The sequence below is a fragment of the Mobula birostris genome, chromosome 10, assembly GCF_030028105.1.
Source record: "Mobula birostris isolate sMobBir1 chromosome 10, sMobBir1.hap1, whole genome shotgun sequence".
NCBI classification, from domain to species: domain Eukaryota; kingdom Metazoa; phylum Chordata; class Chondrichthyes; order Myliobatiformes; family Myliobatidae; genus Mobula; species Mobula birostris.
Genome location: NC_092379.1, coordinates 89,050,043 through 89,075,059, shown reverse-complemented (window position 1 = coordinate 89,075,059; position 25,017 = coordinate 89,050,043). Strand labels below are relative to the sequence as shown.

The 25,017-nt window shown below is 38.3% G+C and overlaps 1 protein-coding gene across 1 annotated transcript in view; it reads left to right on the top strand.

Moving 5' to 3' along the window:
* Window positions 1-1,874: 1,874 nt before the first annotated feature.
* The window catches only part of LOC140204132 (kelch-like protein 4), a 401,566-nt gene continuing 378,423 nt past the window's right edge, over window positions 1,875-25,017 (top strand). Inside the window, exon 1 of the mRNA XM_072270528.1 lies at window positions 1,875-1,993. The gene's annotated coding sequence lies outside the window, so the exon portion shown is untranslated. The remainder of the gene's footprint in view (window positions 1,994-25,017) is intronic.

The following is a 25,017-nucleotide window of genomic DNA, read 5'->3' as shown; positions in this document are numbered from 1 at the left end:
CTTATTCCTTTTTATGATTGTTCATATTTATTACTTCTTTGAATTTGCATAGTTTGTCTTCTTCAGTACATTTTTTTGTTTGTCCATCTTTGTTTGTGTGCAGTTTTATTTATTTATTTAGAGATCCAGCGCGGAATAGGCCTTCTGGCCCATCAAGCTGTGCCACCCAGCAGCCAACTGATTTAACCCTAGCCTAAAAACAGGACAATTTACAATGACCAATTAACCTACCGACAGGCACATCTGTAGGAGGAAACTAGAACACATCGAGGATACCTATGCACTTCACAGGAAGGATGTGCAAACTTTCTTACAGAGGACTCTGTATATGAACTCTGAACTCTGAAGCCCCTGAATGGTAATAGTGTCATGGCCAACCACTACGCTACTGTGGTGCCCCATTTTTCATTGATTCTATTTTGTTTCTTTGTATCTACTGTGAATGCCTGCAAGAAAATGAATCCCAAGGTAGTATGTGGTGACATTCATAATGAATTTACTTTGAAATTTGGACTTTGTTCAGGCAACCAGCGGGTGCAAATTCATTTCAATGGCAATCATCACCGAAACCAGAGATTAGAATAGGGTGATATCTGACAATTGTTATGGTACTCTTTTTTTCTATATGTTGTCAGGGCTCATGCATGAAGCATAAATAGCTAATGTATATCTACATTTGGAGTACATTTAGATCCTTAGGATCAGCAGGGATGTGGTGGAAAAACATTCAATATCATAAGAACATAAGAAATGGAAGCAGGAGTAGGTCATCTGGCCCATCGAGCCTGTTCCGCCATTCAAAAAGATCATGGCTGATCTGGCCATGGACTCATCTCCACCTGCCTGCCTTTTCTCCATAACTCTTAATTCCCCTACTATGCAAAAATCTGTCCAATTTAGTCTTAACTATATTTACTGAGGTAGCCTCCGCTGATTCATTGAGCACAGAATTCCACAGATCCACCACTCTCTGGGAAAGGCAGCTCCTCCTTGTCTCCATCCTGAATCTACTCCCCTGAATCTTGAGGCTATGTCCCCTAGTTCTAGTATCATATATATGTGTGTGGGTCAGGCAGAATCTGTGGAGGCAAAGAAATAGCCTGTGTTTTACTTCAAAACTTTTCATCCTCTTTTGATGCAGGGTCTTGATTTGAAACATCGATTATCCTTTTGCCTCCACAGATGCCGCCTGACCCACTGGGCTCCTCCAGCAGATTCTGTTTCTTTTATGTACAGCAATGCTCTCTTTCATCACAGCCACTCCCTGAGCTACTGAGCAAATACAGCATTCCCTGTTGTTATTTCAACCTCCAGGCTGTTTTGTTCTTTTTTCGCTTTTTGACCTGGTGTCTGGAATTCAAAGTTTTTTTTCTCGTTGGCACACAATTCATTAAAAATCTCTGCACATTTGTGCGTTTTCAAAATGGTTTTACAATTCTGCAAAAATAACTTCAGAGGTCCATACACATTTTTGCCAGTCAATGAAAATTTCAAAGATTTATTGAAAAATCCTCAACTATCTATACTTGGCAGTTCCAAGACAATTATACTTTAAATGACTAAACTCCAGTGAGTGAATAAGGGAAGTTTAGAAGCTAGCTATATCCTTTTGCACTTGAACACCACAAATTTTGTTTTAATACTTAGAGAAAACAAGGATATGATGTCTGAGCTCAGGATTATTCAGTGTATATGCTGAGGGAAGTGAAACGGAAAACAATTATCAGCAACTTCCCCTCAGAAAGGAAAGTGTTTTGGGGTAAAATGTGAACATTTATCAGTCTTTGAAGGGCAGTGGAAAGAGGAAACAGGCTGCTATTTCATTCTCCAAAGTAATTGGTCATTAAAAAGACTGAAACAAAAAGCAGATTTATTGTCACTGCTTAGTGAAAAGACACTTCTGTTATAACAAGGACGAAAACACGACTTTAGCCTCTGGGTACACAACTGATTTGACAGAGTACCTGCATCTCCTGCTCTTTTACTTTCAAAGGTAAGAACCTAATTTTTTACTGTCTTATTTGTAATTGCTGCAGTCCAACCTTGGGCACATTCTCCACCTGGAATGTGCTAATACCATAGTCACTGTATTATTTAATACATCTGGTGAAAAGACTATAAAGCAATATCAAGCAATACACACAAGATGCTGGAGCAACTCAGCAGGCCAGTGAGCATCTACGGAAAAGAGAAAACATCGACATTTTGGGCCAAGACCCTTCATCAGAACTGCTATATCAGAAGCTATATCAAATCTCATTTGAAACATGGATATTAGGCTTCTGGAAAAAAACAGCAGAGTTGAAGTAAGCAATGTGACTGTGCTTCCTGGCTCAAGCTTTTCTCTACTAACAGATATAATTTCTGACTATTTCTTCTATAGATACATAATCCCTGTCAACTGCTTTATGGCTGGATCTCCCCAGAGTTAATGAATCAGGATGGTTTACATCAAAAGTATACTTCTGTAGAACGTGCAGGTTTTACTTAAAAGAATAATAACGTATCAAAATATTTTAATGTAACTGTGTTCAAGGAGCAACAAAAACAACATTTTCTTTTGATTCTAGAGCTAAGATACTGGGAGATGAGTCTTGAATTAAACAGCTGTGCTGAAAGAGAAATTCTCAATTGTTATGTCAGTGCCTGGAAAACTGAATATAATAAACTTTGTATTGCATTGAAAATTATAAGGCTCACAAAGAGCTGAGAAAGCAAAATGGATTTGATTTTCATATAACTAATTCTGTATTCTGTCATGGTTAATGATTCCTTATTCTTTAACTTCACTTGTTAAGTGCCTTGCAGGTGTCCAAATTTACATTAATTATACAGCCTAATATTGGTGTGGATTTTTTAAACCGTATCTATAGTTTGTATATAACAGCTTGGTGAACAGTCCAAATATCTCAAGTGTCTTTAAACCTGGCAAGGAATCAAACAGAGGGACAATTTCTGTACCAGTGGAAGCAACAGTTATGCAGTAACTCATAGTCAATCTTTGCAATTCATCCAAGCTCATTCTTAGAATTAAGCTAAGCTTGAAAAAACTCCAATATCAACATTTATAGTGGATTTTTTTTCCTGAAAATAAGAGAAAATTCAGGATTATTTGCTTTTGAGGAAAATGCAAGTTTAATAACCATAAATTTTACCAAGACTTGTGATAATTAGATTGTTTCCTGAGTTACACCATTCTTATATACTAAATGCAGACTTTAACATGATGATTCAGAATAACACACAGTTGTATCATTCAAAGTATGTAAAACACCTCCCAGGATGTTAGTATTGCTTGGAAATTTGAAGAGAATATTGCTTTGAAGCATTGAATGCATATGCAATGATATAGTCTGTTGTTTTGTTACAGTTAATGTTTTTCCCATCTCCTGTCAACAATTGACCACACCGTTGTCAACTAAATTTGCCCAGAATGCAACTGCTACATAGCTCCTTTATCAGAAAACAGGAATGTAGAGGTTACGGTGTGAATTAACGAGACAGGGAATGCTGAAGGTTAGCCATTTCCCGATTCAGTATACTATTGAAAGGCCTCATAAACTCAGATTCCTAACAGAATATGAGATGCTTCTCTAATCTGTGTTCCATGATTAGCTGCAAAGCGCAGACCCGGATGTCAGGAATGCACTGGCTTTGCCAGTGGATCTCGTCCAACTCCCTAACAAGTGCAAAGTATTCTCCATGTTATGTCTGCAACTTTACTCAAAGGTTGTCCGTTTTGTAAGTAAAGCAAAGAAAGAGAAACTGTTTAAGTGTTATATTCAGGATTCAATAATATTATTATAGACATTTTGATGACCTTAGGTTTGCTTCTGTAGGTCACTACTCTTCAAACTGAATTAACTTAGAACAATATACCAGAATGTGCACCCTTTGCACTGTGATGTTGTGCTGACCTACCATATATAAACCTACTCCATAATCTATCTAACCCTTCCTCCTACATAGCCCATACCCTCAGTTTTTCTTACATCTATCTGCCTATCCAAGAGTCTTTGAAATGACCCTATTGTGTCAGCCTTTACCTACCACTCTCTGCAATGCTTTCCAGGCACCCATCACTCTCTGTGTAAAAAGATCTATTTCTGATATTGTAACAAAAATATCTTTAAATTCATCCCTTTTTCTTTTCTGATTCAGCAGCAAGAGGTACCTGCAAACAAATAAGACACTGTATACATATTCAAGAAATTACTTTGTTAGATTAATATAATGAGAAAGAAAGGAAACTGGTTAATGAAGTAGTAAAAGGGACAAAATACTATTTATCAACCAATCACTAAGCCACTTTATACAATAAACTGTGGGAAGGAACTGCAAATGTCTGATAGCTTTTCCATTCTTTCTCTCTCTCAATGTTCTTTGCCCTATCTCCAGCTTTTACCACTGGTCAGGACCCAGATCCTACTTGTGCAAAGAATTTGCCCCTTTTATACCCTTCAAAAATCTAAATTGCTTTACACCATTTCTTTCCCTCCTCCAGTGTACCAGCCTATGCCTTCTTAGCTCTTTTCATTATCCTGATGAATGGCCTTGGCCTAAAACATGGACTGTTTATTCCTCTCCATAAATGCTGCCTGACTTGCTGAGTTCCTCTAGCATTTTGTTTGTGTTAATTGTTATCTCTTGCAATCTTTGGCCTGGGCACATAACTTAGAAACAGAGACAGCAGGTCTGCAAGAGAAAAAAAAACACTCCTCACCAGTGTCTAATCTCAAGATGTGTGTTCATGCACACCTTCAGGTTAATACCATATTCCAAGATGACACCATTTTACCTTACTGCTATTTTATGTTACATATTTTAGCATATACCTAAAAGGAATCAAATTTAACTCCTTCCTTACAATTTCTTCCTTAAACTTTCCTCCACTCAATTTAAATGTGTATCCTTTGGTATTGGCCACTACCACTCTGGGGGAAAAAGAGGCTTGTTGTCTACACTATCTATGCCTCTCATAAACTTCTGCACCTTTCACAAGTCGCCTCTCACCTTCTGGCACCCCAAAGAGAAAAAGCCCTAGCTTGCCCAGACTTCTTTGGTTGGCTGCCAATGACTAGTGGTGTTCCTCAGGGGTCAGTATTGGGACTGCTGCTTTTCACATTGTTTATCAATGATTCAGATAATGGAATTGATGGTTTTGTGGATAATACAGAGATAGGTGGAGGGGTAGGCAGTGCTGAGGAAGCAATGCGACTGTAGCAGAATTTAGACTAACTGGAAGAATAGGCAAGAATATGGCAGATGAAATACAGTGTTGGGAAATGTATGATAATGCATTTTGGTAAAAGAAACGATAGTGCGGACTATTAATGGGGAGAAGGTTCAAACATGAGAGGTGCAGAGGGTCTTAGGAGTCCTCATGCAAGGGGACTTGAAATCGTCGGACAAAGTAGAGTAGATGACTTCTGTGACTCCCAAAAGGCTAATTTACAGGTTGACTCTGTGGTAAAAAAGACAAATGCAATGTTAAATATAGAAACATAGAAACATAGAAAATAGGTGCAGGAGTGGGCCATTTGGCCCATCGAGCCTCCACCACCATTCAGTACAATCATGGCTGATCATCCAACTCAGAACCCTGTACCTGCCTTCTCTCCATACCCTCTGATCCCTTTAGCCACAAGGCCATATCTAACTCCCTCTTAAATATAGCCAATGAACTGGCCTCAACTGTTTCCTGTGGCAGAGAATTCCACAGATTCACCAATCTCTGTGTGAAGAAGTTTTTCCTCAACTCAGTCCTAAAAGGCTTCCCCATTATCCTCAAACTGTAACCCTTCGTTCTGGACTTCCCCAACATCAGGAACAATCTTCCTGCATCTAGCCTATCCAATCCCTTTAGAATTTTATATGTTTCAATAAGATCCCCCCTCAATCTTCTAAATTCCAGCGAGTATCAGCCTGGTCGATCCAGTCTTTCATCATATGAAAGTCCTGCCATCCCAAGAATCAATCTGGTGAACCTTCTTTGTACTCCCTCTATGGCAAGAATGTCTTTTCTCAGATTAGGGGACTAAAACTGCACACAATACTCCAGGTGTGGTCTCACCAAGGCCTTGTGGAACTGCAGTAGTACCTCCCTGCTCCTGTACTCGAATCCTCTTGCTATGAATGCTAGCATACCATTCGCCTTTTTCACTGCCTGCTGTACCTGCATGCCCACTTTCAATAACTGGTGTACAATGACACCCAGGTCTCATTGCACCTCCCCTTATCCTAACTGGCCACCATTCAGATAATAATCTGTTTTCCTGTTCTTGCCACCAAAGTGGATAACCTCACATTTATCCACATTAAATTACATCTGCCATGAACTTGCCCACTCACCTAACCTATCCAAGTCACCCTGCATCCTCTTAGCATCCTCCTCACAGCTAACACTGCCGCCCAGCTTCATGTCATCCGCAAACTTGGAGATGCTGCATTTAATTCCCCCATCTAAATCATTAATATATATTGTAAACAACTGGGGTCCCAGCACTGAGCCTTGCGGTACCCCACTAGTCACTGCCTGCCATTCTGAAAAGGTCCCGTTTATTCCCACTCTTTGCTTCCTGTCTGCCAACCAATTCTCTATCCACATCAATACCATACCCCCAATACCGTTTGCTTTAAGTTTGCACACTAATCTCCTGTGTGGGACCTTGTCAAAAGCCTTTTGAAAATCCAAATATACCATATCCACTGGTTCTCCCTATCCACTCTACCAGTTACATCCTCAAAAAATTCTATGAGATTCGTCAGACATGATTTTCCTTTCACAAATCCATGCTGACTTTGTCCAATGATTTCACTGCTTTCCAAATGTGCTGTTATCACATCTTTGATAACTGACTCTAGCATTTTCCCCACCACCGATGTCAGGCTTACCGGTCTATAATTCCCCGGTTTCTCTCTCCCTCCTTTTTCAAAAAGTGAGTTTACATTAGCCACCCTCCAATCCTCAGGAACTAATTCAGAATCTAAAGAGTTTTGAAAAATTATCACTAATGCATCCACTATTTCTTGTGCTACTTCCTTAAGCGCTCTGGGATGCAGACCATCTGGCCCTGTTGGCAGTTGGCACTCATTTCAAGGGGAATAGAATATAAAAGCAAAGAGATAGTGCTGAGGCTTTGTAAGACACTGGTCAGGCCGCACTTAGAGTGTTGGGCCCCATATCTCAGAACGGATGTGTTATCATTGGAGGGAGCCCAAAGGAAGTTCATGAGGATGATTCCAGGAATGATGGGGTTAACATATGAGGAGAGGTTGGCAGTTTTGGGCCTTTACTCACTGGAATTTAGTAGAATGTGGGGGGATCTCATTGAAACCTACCGAATGTTGAAAGTACTAGATAGGGTGAATGTGGAGAGGATGTTTCCTATAGTGGGGGTATCCAGAACTAGAGGGCACAGCCTCAAAATTGGGGGCTAACCCTTTAGAAGAGAGGTAAAGAATAATTTTTTTTAGCCAGAGAGTAGTAAATCTGTGGAATGTTCTGCCACAGACTGTGGTGGAGGCTAAGTCTGTTGGTATATTTAAGGCAGAAGTTGATTCTTTCCTGATCAGTCAGGGCAACCAAAGGCTGTAGCGAGAAGGCATGTGTAGGGGCTTGAGTGGGATCCATGATCAACCATGATAGAATGGCAGAGCAGACTTGATGGGCTGAATGGCATGATTCTGTTCCTGTGTCTTATGGTCTTATAGTCTTTTGGTATACAGTATTTAAGGTGGAAATTGATAGTTTTCCTGATCAGTCAGGGCATCAAAGGATATGGCAAGAGGGCGGGTATATGGGACTGAGTGGGATCCAGCATCAACCATGATGGAATTTTACAGCAGACTTGATGGGCTGAATGGCCAAATTCTACTCCTATGTCTTATGGTCTTATGGACATATTTTCTAGTCGAGGCAGCATCTTGGTAAATCTCCTCTTCATCTTATCTAAAACCTTCAATCAGTCCTATAAAGTCAAAGTCAAAGTTAAAGTAAATTTATTATCAAAGTCCATACTGTATATTTCACCATATACTACCCTGAGATTCATTTTCTTGTGGGCATTCACAGTAGAAACAAAGAAATATAACAGAATTAATGAAAAACTACACACAAACAAATATGAACAAACAACCAAAGTTCAAAAGATGGTAAATTGTCCAAATACAAAAAGAAAAAATAATGAGAAGTAAATATGTAATCAATAATATTGAGAACATGGGCTATAGAGTTTTTGAAGGTGAGTCCATTGGTTGTGGAATCATTTCAGTGTTGGGGTAAGTGAAGTTATCTAATCTGGTTCAGGAGCCTGATAGTTGAGGGTGGTAACTGTTCCTGAAACTGCTGGTGAGAGACCTTGTACCTTCTTCCCAATGAAGCACTCAGAAGAGAGTGTGGTCCTGGATTTTGGAGATTCTTGACGATAGGTGCTGTGACAGTGCTCCTTGTAGATCTGCTCAATGGTGGGGTAGGACTTTTCCGGGGGTGGACTGGACTGTACCCACTACTTCATGTAGGCTTTTCTGTTCAAGGGCATTGGTGTTTCCATACCATGCTGTGAGGCAACCAGCCAGTATACTCTCCACTGTGCATTTATAGAAGTTTGTTGAAGTTTTAAATGACACACTGAACCTTCGCAGTCTTCTAAGAAAGTAGAGGTAATGCCATGCCTTCTTTGTAGTTGCACTCATGTGCTAGTCCCAAGCCAGATTCTCTGAAATGATAATGCCGATAATTCAATTTAATGATAATTCAAAGTTACCAACCCTCTCCACCTCTGATCTCCTGATGAAAACTGGCTTATGGGCCTCTGGTTTCCTCTTCCTGATCAGCTGTTTGGTTTTGCTGACGTTGAGTGAGTGGTTGTTGTGTCAGTATTCTGCCTGTTTTTTTATCTCCCTCCTATATGCCAATTCATCACATAGACTAGAACTGACCACAATACTCCAAGTGCGGTCTAACCAGGTTTTCATAGAGATACAAAATTATCATGTGGTTATCATCGTCTATGCTATAGACTTTCCTCTGGACACATTCAGTGTTGTCTCAGAATGTGATAATTAAATATTCTGATCCTGCAATAATTGCCTTAACAGTTTTTTTTTCTTTCTTGCTCTGTTTTACTCACTAATCACTCTCTTTTTCCACTGCTATTTAGTTCTTTCACTTGGTGAATTCGTCATTTACCTTACAAGTGATCAAAGTTGATCATGTAACTTCAAAAGGACTGACACTTCTAGTAATTTGTTTCCATGTTAAGATTTGTTAAAGCATGTCAGATCAGAGTAAAACTGATTCAAAGCAGCCTTGTAGTAAGCCTTAAATCCTTGGTCAAAAAATGCATCATCTTCCACACTGCCATGAAATTTCAGTTCTCACAACAACATCCAGCACAGCCAACAATGCAATGCATCTCAATATCAAATCCTGCTATTGTAACCTGTGGCATCTACACTACAGTACGAATCATCCACAAAAACAGAGAGAGGAGAAAGTAGAAGGAATTTCTTTATGTAACAGGTTTTTGACCCATGAAATGCTTTATTATAGTGAATGATTGAGATAAAGGCTACTAAATTTAAAAGGAGAAACTTCAGCTGGAAACAGAGAATTATGCAAGAGCATGTAACAAAACCAGAATGAAATAACAAAACCCTATGAATTGAATACTATATTTTCTGTGCTGTAAACAATTGGAGCAGCTTATGGTACAGATCTACTTTCCAGACAGCAAGACTGGACAGATGGAGTTCAGCACTCTTCTTTCAATCCAAGCTTGTTTATTCTTTACAAATCAGTGATTTTCATCCAATTACTTTAATTGATTAAAGTATCAGTTTTTCCTTTTAATTGAATATAAGCTGTTGCCATACAGTAAGCATTTACATAGAATCTTAAACTTGATCACTTTTATTATTAAATTCTTGGGTTGGACTATTGTTTGAATGCCAAAGAGAACTAATTTATGGCAATGCCAAAAGAACAATATCATGCTTCTTGTTCTAATTGAATAATGAATCGTGGGGCTAAAATCAACCAGTAATAATTCTTCAAACAGAACACAAAAAATAAAACGTTGTGCTTGATGATAAGATGTAAAATCTGCAGTTAATGCCTTTGTATAGAATATAACTACCGATCATCTGGTCTTTTCTATACTGTAAATGCACACAACAGGCTGTTGCAATAGTGCCTTGTAATAATTCCCCTTTTGCTAGTGGCATTATTGAAGGACAAGCAACTTGAATCCAAAGAATGAGTGCATGCTAGCATTGGTTCTGCTTGGCTAAAAGCTGAATAAACAGATACTGGTTAAATGCTCCAAGGAATATAGTCGCCTCTCTGTTACTAGAACAACAAATGAGTCATTTGTATGAAGCAATTGTTTAGAGGCCAGTAGTATCTTGGAAAGCTGTATAAACATTTGGGTATGTTGCTTTTAGAGATGAGAGTGTTATAGTATTTTATTTTCTTGCCAGTTTGCCAGTGGTGGGTATCCTCCCACAAGCATTTCACTAGTTGACTAATAGGGAGTTTGTATATCGTGTGTGACAAGATTGGGTGAATTAGTGTGCTTTCATTTCAAACACTCCCTTCATCAAGAACATTGCTTTAATAGAACACTTCTGAATGCAAGAACAGAGAATGAGTGGAGAGAATGGTTATAGTAAAATTTAAAGGCTGCAAAGCTCCTTACATATTAAGCTGTTGAAAATGTTGGGGAATTCCTTATTCATATCCACCTTAGTTCAAGAATGTAGTTGATCTAAATTATTAATAGTATTTCAGCATCACAGTCTCCTTAGGGAGAAGCAGCAGAGGGTTGAAGGGTAACAAATGAGAGATGTGCTCATATGATTACCTCCCTGCAACACGCAAGTAAACAAAATCAATCCTCTTACCTTTTTATCATTGTGAGTTAAACAATCTAGTTTGTCCTGAACTGTGAAACAAACATATAACTTTTATTTTTGTGATAACCAATTCTAAAATTAACTACTACCTACTAATATGTACAGTATAACCAAATAAATATTTGATCTAATGCTGTAATGTGAAGTAACGTGGATATTACTCCAGCAGGCATATAACTAGTAAATTGTACCAGCCTTACTCTAAAGTTTAAACTTCAAATTTAGATGTCACACTTGGCTGAAATATGTATACTTGCATTTATGAATGTACTATAAGGAGTGCCATAATGAATGTACCAAAAGTGTGTTTCTTGGATAATATGTAAATTTTTTTCAAAGGCAATGGTGTTGTTTGGTTTATCAGAGAAAATACTTTCCTTTTCCTTCCTATAGTTCAGCATGAATGAATAAATAGCTATCAGACTACTGAATGTTCAATGGGAATTAGTTAGGTGAAACTACTTTCTTATGAGGATGTAGATAAAGTGCTTTTGGTGTGAAAAGGCCTCAAAACAATAAACGAAGGAAGGAAATTTAAAAGAATAAAAACCTAAGTGGGATGACCTTAAGAGGTATGTTAACACAATCCCTTATGAATAGCTAATCACATCTGCTCATTGGTTTATGTTGCACATAGAAAAGTGCAATGTTGTTCGATGGATCATTATTTACAGCATTGATCTTACTGCATTATTTTTGTGTGATTTTCCCTCTTCCAGCTCTCACTCCTTATTTCTTCATCAAGGCTTACTTAACGTGTGAAGTTTTAACTTTACTGTGTCTGCATTCTTTGAGAGGATTTTGTGCATTTGCTCACTTCAAACAATTTTTTTGTTGTTTGATGCTTCAGTTTGGCTGGTTATTCACCAGAGATGCTTGATTTCCTTTCTCAAAAAGATTGTGTTCAAGTGCTGCAGAATATTGATGGTCTGTCTACTGCCCTCGCTATGTGTATGGACACAGCTATGCAGTGAGCTAAACAACTCCTGACAAAACTCCCGATAGGGAAGCTTTCTTCCAGAGTTTTTAGATGAGATTTCTTTTTCTTTCTTCTTGTGGAAAGTTTTAAGGGCAAATAAAGAGTGGATGGAGATGAATGCCTTTCTACTGTGTACTTCAAATCAGAATAAAAAACTACTCACACAGGAACTAGTATTAAAAAAACAGCTGATGGACAAGAACGGATGCTCATGCAATGTGAACTGCACTCCTCAATGCCAGGACATCCCAAGTTGGAGTATCTGAGGAATTTAAAATCAATTTCAATTATTATAACATTGCCTTTCTGACACGCACACATATGTGCTAAGAATTTTGCCTAGTACTGCATTTATCAACACTGAGTGGAAAGTGAGCTTGTAAATCTGGTGAGAGCAAAGGATAATGGGAATGGCAAGGATGGAGCACCAGAGGGTTGTGGGACAGATGACAGAGAAGGAGTGCCAGGGTGGGAATTGGTGAGGGTGCAGACACAGCCTGCCCTGAGACCCTAGGCAAGGTCATTTGATTCCAATAAGTTGGTTTATTAACTTTTAATGAATGTTGCTCTGGTGCTTCCCACTCCCTCCCTTCTTCTTTTCCCTTTTCCCAACCATGATTACCCTCTCACTTTTCCCTTCCCACTCTCAGTCTGCAATAGAGATCCATATCAGAATCAGGATTATCATCACTCACACATGTGCAGTGCAATAAATAAAATCACTACAGTACTGTACAAAATTGCCAGGCACCGTAGCTATAGATATGTGCGCAAGTCTTTTGCACGGTACTGCATTTAACAAGTTTCAGTTGCTAACCTATCAAGTACTCTAGTAATGTTTGCTGGTTTGGTATAACTGAAGACAAATAGATTCTGCTACTAGCCAGATGGGGAGGTCTCAAATAATTTGTGAGAAGAAACACAGAGAGGCAAATGTGATTTGTTCTGGCAATCATGGCACAACATGGGAATGAATGAGCTCCACGGATAGACAGGAGTCATTGGTTGATGTGGCTCAAAAAAGAAGGAGAGTCCTCTGTTTGTCGGGGTCCAGGACGTCCATGAGGCATAAGCTGTTGTGTCAGCTGGAGATCACCCTGGAGCTGAATACATGGACTCAGTTGCCAAGGCCCTGGGTGGAGTTTTGTAAATCATTTGGTGACCTTACATATGTAATCAAGGTCAGCAGCCAAATGCAAATGCCACTGTGACAGCTTTTAAAACTGCTCAATGCAACCCTGCAATAACATCTATCAACTGAACTTGTATTTGTATTCATACACTACATTCTCTTAGCTAAACTGCTAAAAGGGTCCTTTTTCACATCTGACAGTGTCAGGCATTCATTACTGACAGGTATAGGACCTGATTGAAAGTCGTTTATATACATGCTTCCCTTTCTTTTGCTGGTCACATAATTACCAGGAATATGTATTAAAATGGTGGCATTCAAATGCTTTTGGATAAACCAATCCCCACATGAGACAGTGTAGTCTATAATTTGTGGGGTGTGTGTGTGTGCATGTGAGAGAGAGAGATGCAGTGGCCAGTGATAGGGTCAAAATCAATGTGACATCTGACCTCTTACCCTCCTTTTATTCATCTTGCAAGCTCTTTTGATGTGCAAATTTCCAGTGGTGCAAGAATAGATATTCATCTTTAGCTCGATTCAAAGCCCAGAGTCCTGAACTCGTGCCTTTCTTTACTCAGAGAACTAATAAGCAGCATCTTGGTCAAGCAGAGTCAAAAAATAGGAAAAGTGAAGAGACGCCATCTTTGAGGAATGATTCCTAGATGCTGTGTCAGATATTGAAAGTGTTGCCCGGGAGAGGACAGCTCAGATGATAGCTACCACAGAGGATGAGAAATGAACATTGGTGCAGAGGGCTCAGAGGAAAACTTCAGTGGGACATCCTACAGAATGTGCTCAATGCACAATAAGCTATTGGGTGTGTTGACAACAGGGTGCCAGAAAGTATACAGAAATGTTAAGCAGCATGGGGAATTTGAGACAACCTTATGTATGGACATACACAAAGCTTGGAGCATAAATCTTTTAGTCATGCTCAGAGTGCTCAGAGACTCCACCAGCGTGCCTACAGAACCAGACTGGATGCTGCAGCTTCAGCTGCCAACATATGCAAGCAAAAGTTGCTGAGTGATTGTGTATTGCAAGGGAAGCTTAACCTCCTGCCATTATGACTCCTGATACCCGTATACAAAAGAGCTTGTAGGGTATCACCGAACGGGAGTGGCAATTTCTCTGATCTCCCTCAAGTTAATTGTACTCTAGCTTTCAGTCAGCATACCAGCTCAAGGCCATCATTCAAAGCTACTTCCAGCCCACCTCCACTGCAAGGCAGACTCCATGCCTCAGCCACAGAGCAAAGCCATTTTGGTGCATAGGAATACAGGCACAGAAAGAGTGGAGGGTTCATAGCCGTTTGTATGGCCTCCAGCACAACATGGCTACATTTGGAATGTTTATTTAGATGTGGCATTTAGATTTGCTTTAAGGCCAGATGGCTGTCAAGATTTCTTCATATTCTCCTCTTCTATTCCTCCTGTCTCCTTCTGTTCGCTGGTGGTAAGGGATGAGACATCATTATAGCATGTTTTGTAGTACACAGCAGACCATCACAAATCTCAAAACACACTCTGCTGATTGGTACAGGCTATCTCCATTTTGAAGCAAACAACATAATGTGATCAGAAACATGGATAAGGACCCATAAGTGCAAGCGTTAGCCCTCAGTTCTCTATGGCCATCTGGCCTTATATATCAAAGACTCAGGAGAATGGACAAGAGAGGCATCATGATCACTGCATTCCTTGCGTGGTCTCACGTCTGCAGGGTAATGGAAGGGTGGAAGCTCTTCAGGTTTTGATTGATCTTTGAATTGTTATCTGGTGCCCTCACTGTGAGTGCAGTCAATAACAGTCTGAAACTATATACATTCTGGAGTCTTTCTTGCTCCATCAGCTGCTCTTTAGCAAGAGAGAATGAAATGGATTCAGCTGTCTTGGAAAATGGTGTATCCATGACTTAGCCTGAACTGCACTGGAATATTTTGCAGATTATCTTCTGCTCTATCCGGAACCAAGGCCAAAACATTGAAAATAATGACTTCCATTACTAAAACAGTCCTTAAGTATTTCCATATTTGGATATATGGCTGCAGAATCTGGCAGTTTTTAATGAGGATCTTTAGGAAGTGCAAGTCTTTCAGACTCTGTTCTCAGATGTGCATGGAAGAATTAATTATGGAAGATTCTTGCTGGATGAAGTTTTCATTTGACAGCATTTTCTCCCTCAAACCATGTTTTGCTCCACAAGGCCTCTGCTCATTTCCCTATTACACAGCAGTCCCAGACAATGTTTCTAAAATAACCAGTGTGTAGGAACATCTAGTTGTTTTTGGCATTTTCAATAAAAACAAACTCCTCAGCAACTGGAATATCACTTCCTACAGAGCCTATTGACTTTACAAAGAAAGCCTAGAAACATCAAACACCAGTTGAGATGAATACTCAATAGAAACGTATCGGCAACTGACCATTAAGAATTGCTGATACCTCTTGAAGATGTTCTGGTAGGTTCCTTCCTGTGACTCTTTATTGTGTTCGGCTGTGATTGCAGTATCAGGGATGTACATTAGAAATGCATGAGTTAATTTCTTTCTCAACATGGTGGCCAACTGAAACTTATATGCTCATCAGACACCATTTTGAAAACAAATGGAGATCTGTGGTGACCAAAAGAAAGCTGCAGCTGAATTTTATAACAAAGGATCATGGGAAGTTATCACACAGAAAATGGGTATTCAGATCTGCCCTGCGCATCTGGAAGAGCAGTTGTGTAAAGTCACACATCTGGCTTTCGTCCACATCCTCACACCTTGCCCAAATCTTCTTTTAAATTTATTTCTGGGATTAATTTTGATTATCTTTCCATTACCTTTTCAAAGCTATTCCAGATTTAACAACTCCAAGAAAGAAAATCACGGCCCATTTCTATCTCTATTTTCCTCCAGTTTCCTAGCCTTGTTTGCCAGAGGACTCCTGGGACATTGCATTGGTCCTTTGAGATGGCACAATGTTGTATCTAATAGAGTGCTGCCTCTTAACTCCAGTGATCCAGATTCAATTCTGGCTCCTGGTGCTTTCTCTGTGAAGTGTGCTTATTCTCCTTGTGGCTGTACCTCATCCTCCCCAGGTGCTCTGGTGTTCTTTCAAAGGGATTCATGTTGGTAAATAAATTGGCTACTGTAAATTGCCCTTAGTGTGTAGCTGAGTGGCAAAACCTAGGGGAATTAATGGAAGAGGAAGGAGAATAGATTACTGGGAACATTATTAGGGTAATAGAATTGGTTTGTGAGCCAGCAAAGATTTGCTGGGCTGAAAAGGCCTCCAGTCATTTTGTTTGGAAATATATGGAAGGTATCACTGTAGCCTGAACAAAAAGGAAATGTCCATGTTCATGAGTATCAGGTTCAAACTGGTAAGCAACTTAGGATATTTTATTATTTTAATGGCAGTGCGGCAATTTTTCATACCAGTCAGGAAGGCATCTGCAATGAAGAACAAAATCTTTGTACATTTTCTTTCAAAATAAACCAAAAAGATTTAATTTTGGTCATGTATAATTATCCATGTCGACATTTCAGTTAAATGCTCAAGATCTTGAAAGTAACGACAATATTATTTTTTGGCTTAGAAGTGCAGAGAAAATATTTTGGTGTAAATTCAGAACACATCACAAAAATGAATATACATGATTGTAGTAATTTTTTTCTTAAATTTCATTATTGGTGATGATAATTTCATTATCATTAAATGATTTTATTGGTCCTATAACAGTACATTAATAAAATGTTATTTGTGAAATTGGATTATATTTTAATGTAATATTAGTTTGATAAACACGATAGAAGGTAATTGCAAATTCCAGTGATATGTGTAATATATTATGCTGGTACTGAAAGCAATGTTTCCAGTTAATCCCCTTCCAATTAACTGCAATCTGCTAATTTTATGTGTTCTGTACTTACACATTTGAGTTATTTATAAACATCACCCACATTGCACATTGCACTCTTCTTGGCCTAGTTAGGCCTTTGTTTCAGAGCAGAGTCATTACAACCTGCAGCTTTCACACCTGCTCAGTTTGCCTCATTTACTTTTTGGTTTCCCATTATCTGATGATGCTGGCCTTTAAACTTAATGCCTCATATACTTTATATATACTTTCAGTTGTCTTAGAGATGTTTAACCTGGTATCATTTTCCTCTAATATTTACAGACCCTGATTCTGAATTTATAATCTGTAGTGCAAAGAAACACTTCAGCCTGAGAGACACCCTGCCATCCAGCAGTTGTAGTGCTATTGTGTTGGCATGGTAGCCAGAGCAATCAATTCTCACAGACAATAAACATGGATGCAAATGCAGAAATGTTAATTAATGTTTTACAATTATTCAAAATTTAAATAAATATTGGAGCAAACTCTTATGATTACAGTTAAATCTGGCTACTAATACATTAAAATAATTTTTGGCATAATAGAGTCCTTTATAATTTTGAAATAATCAAATGAAGGAGCTTCAATTCACTTAGGCAAAATTTATTTATGATTAATTGCCCAGTCTTCTAATAAAAATCTGATCGAATCTCATTTGAGAAAACATGAGATTTTTAGAGGTTAGTTTATAAATGCCTTAATTTAAATATGTTCTATTGATTTTCCTTGACTCTGTTGGACAAAATGAGGGACAGTGCAGCCTCTTGAGAAGAGCTGAACAACAAAGTAATGTCAGGATTTGTGCTAAGTTAAGTATGTGTGTGAAGTTACTGTCAGCTTCATAAGCTAATCACAGCAAAAGCCGGTAATTCCACTGTCATTACTACAGGGCCATTGGATGCATTTGAAAAATAAAACTGCTATTTTAAGTTTAATATATGCATGTCTGAATCACATTTTCTTTGATCCTTGGTCATTCTTTCATCAAACACTCTGTTCATTTTTGTACACTCGATGTATCGGTCTTGCTGAAGGGTCTCAGCCCGAAATGTCAAATGTACTTTCTTCCATAGGTGCTGCCTGGCCTGCTGAGTTCTTCCAGCATTTTGTGTGTGTTGCTTGGATTTCCAGCATCTGCAGATTTTCTCTTGTTTGTTCATTTATGTACTTCTTGCTCGTGTTCTACCTTTCATTGGTAGTAATGTAGAGCAACTGCTGGTACTTAAATCACGGAATGTCTCCTGACAGTGTTGAATTTATGTTTTCTGATGCTGAAGAAGATGTTTGGATTGCGACAAGGACAGCAAACTATGCACCTGATGAGGCATAGTTATATGCTCCTTTCAATAATCTCTCGATTTGTTTACTTGCTCTTCTGCTGGGGTTTGTAGAAATAATGTAACACTATTTTCAAAGGGTATTTGTTGAAGTCAAATCAGTACAATATCTATAAATAGGTCACAAATTTGGCATGGTATCAGTGGTTTAAATATATGCCTTCACATATCCTACCCAAACAAATTGCATCTTTAAGCAAAGTTGCAACTTTACCATTTTAAAAAATACATTACTTGCTGCGTTTGCATAACTCTGCGACCTGCTGCGTCCTTTACTGAATTCCTCCCTTTTCTGCTTGGCTGAACATTTATTTAGGCCGTCGGCTTCCACAACATTTCCTTCCCTTGACAAGACTATTAGTCAATTAAATACAGCAAAACTTTTACCATATAGTTTGATGGGTTTTCTTTTTTTGTTTTTGCATTAATTTTAGGGCCTGGGTGTGGCTAACCAAGCCAAAATTTATTGCCCTTGACCAGGTGGTGTTGAGCCATCTTTTCAAACCGCTGCAGTCCTTCTGGTTAAAAGACTTTCACAGTGCTGTTAAGTAGAGAAATCTTGGACTTAGGTGAAGCAAGGACGAAGAACTGATGATAAGTTTCCAGGAATTATACCAGAGCAGCTAGTTCTGGAGCTCTGTCCTTTGGAACTACAGCTGGGATGTTATCTAATCCCAGAGACTTTGCTGCATCCAGTGTTCCAAGCCATTTATTCATAGCTGTTCGTGTGACTGCATTTGGCTTCTATGATGGTGGTGATTTCAGGCAGGAGCTGAGGTAGATCATCCATTTGACACTTTTGAGTGAACATGATTACAATTGTTTCAGTCTTGTCAATAACACTCATATGCTGCACCTGCTATCATCAAGATGTTCTTGAAATCTCTTCCCTGTATTAGCTGTTTTTTTTGCCCATTGGTATTTACTTTTAGATGTGCTTCGACTGCAGAACTTTGATGTGATCTATCGTCAGTGTTATATTTATCTTCATTTTCACCTCTTATTTCTTACCCACATTCTTGTTTGCATTTACCTTTTTTTTCCTACCTTCACAAAAATATTTTCTACTGCAGTGCTAAGTTAACATTTTGCAAAATGGTATAGTATAAACTTCCATGGCAATGCGTCAGTTAATTCCTAACGTTACAGGAAGATCATTCTTAGGAATATTTCTGAGCATTAGAAATACCCAGATGTATTCCAATCATACATTTAAAGCTAAAGGCAAACTTGAAGTAGATTTCTAACAGCATGTGATATTTGATCCTGATTCACTTTCAGTGGAATTTGGAAAGAAAGTGTGGTTATCTCCAGTCAGTAAAATCTGACTAGCATTGTTGGACTGGATTAGACTTTAGCAAAGAAGAGAGCATTTAATTCCCCAGAGCTATTACAGCGAGGAAAAATGTATTTCAGTAGTTCCATCTCCAGCAGGCCTGGGATAAATGAGTGTAGAAAAGGATGTAAATGCAATAATCCTTCTTATTGGCAAGATCTAAAAAATCGTAACCTTCATATTCCAACTTCATCCCATTTCTTTTTTTTCCTGGAATACAAAACGAATTTTGATTTCTACTTAGAAAATATTTTGGTTGATCAAGGTAAAACAGTATGGAACATGAGAATAGAACATGAGAAAAAAGAGCTGCACTTTGAAAATGAAATGCCATTTTTACGAGGCAATTCAGTGAGCAAAGGTGGCATTAACAGTTTCATTGCTAGTGTTATTGAGGAAAGAAATTTGCACAACTGGCATTGATTGAATATTTCCAGTAACTGGTGCATTTTTCATTGTTACTCATTTGAAATAGTGCTCGGTTCTTTAGGAGATACAACAGATCATTTTAAAATCCTGTGGTTATCTTTTTTATTAATAAATCTGTGAATTTTTTTGCTTACTCAAAGCCATGGACTCACCTTATGAGATGTGACTCATACCAGTGACCAGAAGAGCAAGGTGAGCTGTCTTGACAATTATAATCCAGTAGCACTCACGTCTGTAGTGATAAAGTGCTTTGAGAGTTGGTTATGGCTAGAAACAACTCCTGCTTAAGGAAGGACCTTACTCATTGCAATTTGCCTATCACCTCAATAGGTCTACAGCAGATGTGATCTCATTGGCTCTTTATGCGGCCTTGGATCACCTGGACAATACTAATACTTACATCAGGCTGCTGTTCATTGACTACAGCTCAGCTTCTAACACAATCATTCCTATAGTTCTGATCAAAAAGCTCCAAAACCTGGGCCTCTGTACTTCACTCTGCAACTGGATCCTCAACTTCCTCACCAGAAGACCATAGTCTCTGCAGGTCAGAAATAATGTCTCCACCTCGCTGATAATCAACACTGGCGCACCTCAAGGATGTGTTCTTAGCCCACTGCTCTACTCTGTCTACACCCATGACTGTGTGGATAGGCAGACCTCAAATGCCATCTATAAATTTGCTGATGACACAACTATTGTTGGCAGGATTTCAGATGGTGACAAGAAGGTGTACAAGAGTGAGATAGATCAGTTGGTGAGTGGTGTCGCAGCAACAGCCTTGCACTCAATGACAGTAAGACCAAAGTATTGATTGTGGACTTCAAAAAGGGTAAGACGAGGGAACACACACCAGTCCTCATTACGGGATCAGAAGTAGAAAGTGTGAACAAGTTCAAGTTCCTGGGTGTCAACATCTTTGAGGACCTATCCTGGGTCCAACATGTCGATGCAGTTACATTTGGCTATATTTCATTAAGAGTTTGGGGAGATTTGGTATGTCACTAAAGACAGGCCTCAATTTCTACAGATGTACTGTGAAGAGAATTCTGAGCATTCTAATTGGCTGCATCACCGAATGGTATGTGGTGGGGTCACTGAATGGACATTATTTAATTTAACTTTATATGTATATAAAATTTGTTGTTACCTGGCAAAAATAATTTGCAGTACATAATATAAACTGTAAATTACAGTAAATATATTAAACCTGATTCTGATTCTGATCTAATAGTCCCTTGCCACATTTGTAAGTCTATATGAAAAATAAATAGGTTTAAGATTATTCTTCAGCCCTGCCGGACTATCTGTGATATATCTGTTATGTGCTTCTTCAGCATTTCAGGTATATAGTATGAACAATCCTGGCAGCATACATCCATCTAGAATAAGTTCCACTTTTCTTAGTTTTGAAAAACTAATGTGATTCAATGTATCATACAATAAAATTATAAATGTGGTTCTATACATTTGGAATTCATTTTCTGATTTTAGATCATAAATTTCACTTTATTGAAGGCTTTATCCTTGAATCCTTGTGCATCAAGGATGTATTTGAGATTCATTGTTTAGATGTAAATAAAATAAGATATACTTTATCTGAATTTATTTATCAACATTTGGAGCAAACAAACAACTGAGTATCATAATCAATTTTCCGTAATTATTCACAAAAATTTTAACATAATGCAATGAACAGTGAAATAAATAATGCAAGAACTAATGACGAGAGAATGCAAACATAAAAAGCTTTCCATAGAATGGTGAGTTGGGGTCTTTAAAATCTCGAAATTAAATTTAGACAATGCAGCTTCCATTTTATCTGATATTTACACCATTTGTCATCTATCTTCATAATCAAGACTGAGAAAAACATTTGTTAGGAAAAGGAAGAAATTTGAAGATTTATGTAGCATTTTCAGCTGATGACTTCATGATGAAGTAATCAAAACAACTCTTTACAAAATGAGCTTACATATTCAAAAAAATTTAAAATATGTTAGTTTAATTTCTCATCAGCTGGAAGCATGACCAGCATTTATTGTCAGAAATGCAGGTCTTGCTTTTTGGCAGATAATTTGTCCATTTGGAGCTCCTTTGTAATGAACCAGGACATTCATTTGAATTTTCGATGATATCCTTTCCGGAAATATTTTGCTTCCACTCTTATAATTAATTATGCATAGCATAATTCTTCAGGGTTATATTTCAAGCAATATTTTATTTGAGAAGTAAGTGATTTTTGTATCACTTCACAGATTAAAGGGAGAAAATCCTTTTGTATCATATTTCACTGTACAAATTCTTGGCAGGAAATTCTGTTGTGACAATATTTATTTTATGTCTGGCAAATTACTGAATGTTTGGGTTGTGTTAAAGGCCGAGCTTACCATCCAAAGTAAACCAGGATGCCACGACCTGTTTTTCTTCATTTAAACTGTAATGCCATTTAAATCTAAAAAACATTGTAATCAAGCAATTGGCTGACAGTCATGGAATATTACTTTTCGTGACTTATGAGCGTCTTTGTGTTTATTGCAATGGGACACATGATTTTCTTTCACTTATTCATTCAGTCAGGGATGTGGACTGCCTTAGCATGTCTAGAGGCAATTTAGAGACCATCATATTGGTGTGGATAGAGTCACATACCTCCATAGACCAGACTGAGTGAGAATGGCAGGTTTCATTTTCTGAAGGACATTAGTAAACCAAGAGCAATTTTATGGCAACTCAGTGGTTCCATGATTGTTAGAAAATGTATTCTGTGCACAATTTTTCAGTTCAACATACACAAGCTAGGTATTTTTACCGAAATAAAAAGAGAATGACAGTCATTTCACTAAAGGATATAGCTGGATGTTAATGCAAACATGAATATCTCTAAAAAAAAATCAGCATTTCAGTAACGTATCTTTTTGCATGTTTGCATGTCTCATAGCTTTTTTAAGATGTGCTGATAACACTAGAGTCTAATGTTGATAAAGTTTTTCTATCAATTTTGTCATTAGCAAAATTTGTTAGATCTAAATAGATGGCTTGTGATAAAAATACTATACAGAATGTTTTATAATAATTCAGTATCTAGCAACACATCAAAGTAATAGTGTAGAACATCAAAGTATGAGTTACCTATCAGAAATGTTAAAAAATGTTCTTTCAATAAAGAGAATAAACATTGATGTAAAATTTTAATAGTTTGATTTATGCATATATTGTAAGCAGTTTGAAAGGAAAGGTAGGATATAGTAGATAGGATTAGTTCATACACAAAATGTATGCCATTTATAGATATTGTGATTTTAGATTTCCCAAGATAACACAGATGCTGGAAATCTGTAAGTAAAAACTCTAAGTGAAAATACCCTCAGAATGTCAGGCTGCATGGGTGGACGGGAAATTTGAATGTTTCAGGTTGATGTGATTCCATTTGGATGCTGCTGATCAAGGGTTATGAACCTAAATGATCACCTCTCTTCCTTTTTCCATTGATGCTGCTGTGTATTCCTAGCAATTTCTGATTTATTTCCTGAGCTTACTCTGGGTTAGGTCCCATATTCCCTTCAGTCCAAAAGTTCAACAGGACAGGTGGTATTAATAAATTCCCTCAAAATAAAAAGACTTTGCACCATGGGAAAGTATCTCAATTCCCAGCTACTCAAAGCTTCAAAGCTATTAATATTGGTCAGGGCTGAAATCCAATACTGTTTATATTTGCCTGGTTGAGCAAAGCTAAGAAGTGCATGTAAATTGAATCTCAATTCAGGGATACACGTCTTCTTAAAAGCTGCCATGTCAATGGGCTCAGCATCCTCCTTTAATTTCCATGGGAACAACCCACTTTTACAGGAGATCCCATTCATCAAACCTTTATCACCAAGAAGGATGAAGCAGTTTTAACTCCAAATTATGCAACATTCTGACTTGGACTTCGAAATACACTTCTTCATCTTTACTGAGTCAAAATCCATCACACCCAAAAACACCTATATTAGACTATTGTTTATTGATTACAGTTCATCAGTGCTATAATTCCAAGAAAACTCATCTCCAAACCCTGGAACTCAACTCCTCCATTTGCAACTGGATTCTTGATTTCTTCTCCAACAGTTTGCAATCAGATGGGTAGAAACATCTCTGCCATGATTGGTCTCAACACTGGTGCCCCACAAGGCTGCATCCTGGGCCCCCCTAACGTTCTCTTGATACCTGCCTGACAGTGTTGTCAGATTCTGCTGTAACACCATCAACAAACTTGAGGATGGTACCACCGTAGTGGGCCAAATCTTGAATAATGAAAAATCGGAGTACAGGAAGGAGAGAGTAACATGGTGTCATGACAACTGCCTTTCCCTCAATGTTTGCAAAAACTAAAGAACAGGCCATTGATTTCAGAAAACGGGGTGGGTGGTCCATATAACCTTCTTTATAACAATGATCCTGAGGTTGAGAGCTTCAGGTTCCTAGGAGTGAATATCCCAGTCCAACCATTTTGACACCACTGACGGGAAATCTCACCAGAGCCCCTACTTCATCAGGAGGCAAAGAAATTTGGCATGTCCCCTTTAACTCACACCAATCTTTATCAAAGCACCATAGAAAGGATCGAATCCAGATATATCATGGCTTAGAATGGCAACAAACTGCAGAGAATTGAGGACACAGCTCAGCATGTCACAGGAATCAGCCTTCCCTCCATTGATTCTGTCTGTACTTCTTGCTGCCTTAGCAAAACTGGCAACATATTCAAAGTATCCACCCAGCCTCGGCATTCCCTTTCTCCCACTGGGCAGAAAGTACAAAAGCCTGAAACTACATATCCTGAGGCTCAAGACAGCTTCTATCCCATTGTTATAAGAATATTGAGTAGCTCCCCAGTTTGATAAGGTGGACTCTTGATCTCATTATCTGTGTTATGGCTTTGCAACTTATTGTCTGCCAGCGCTGCACTTTCTCTGTAACTGTAATAATTTATTCTGCGTTCGGTTATTGTTTACTT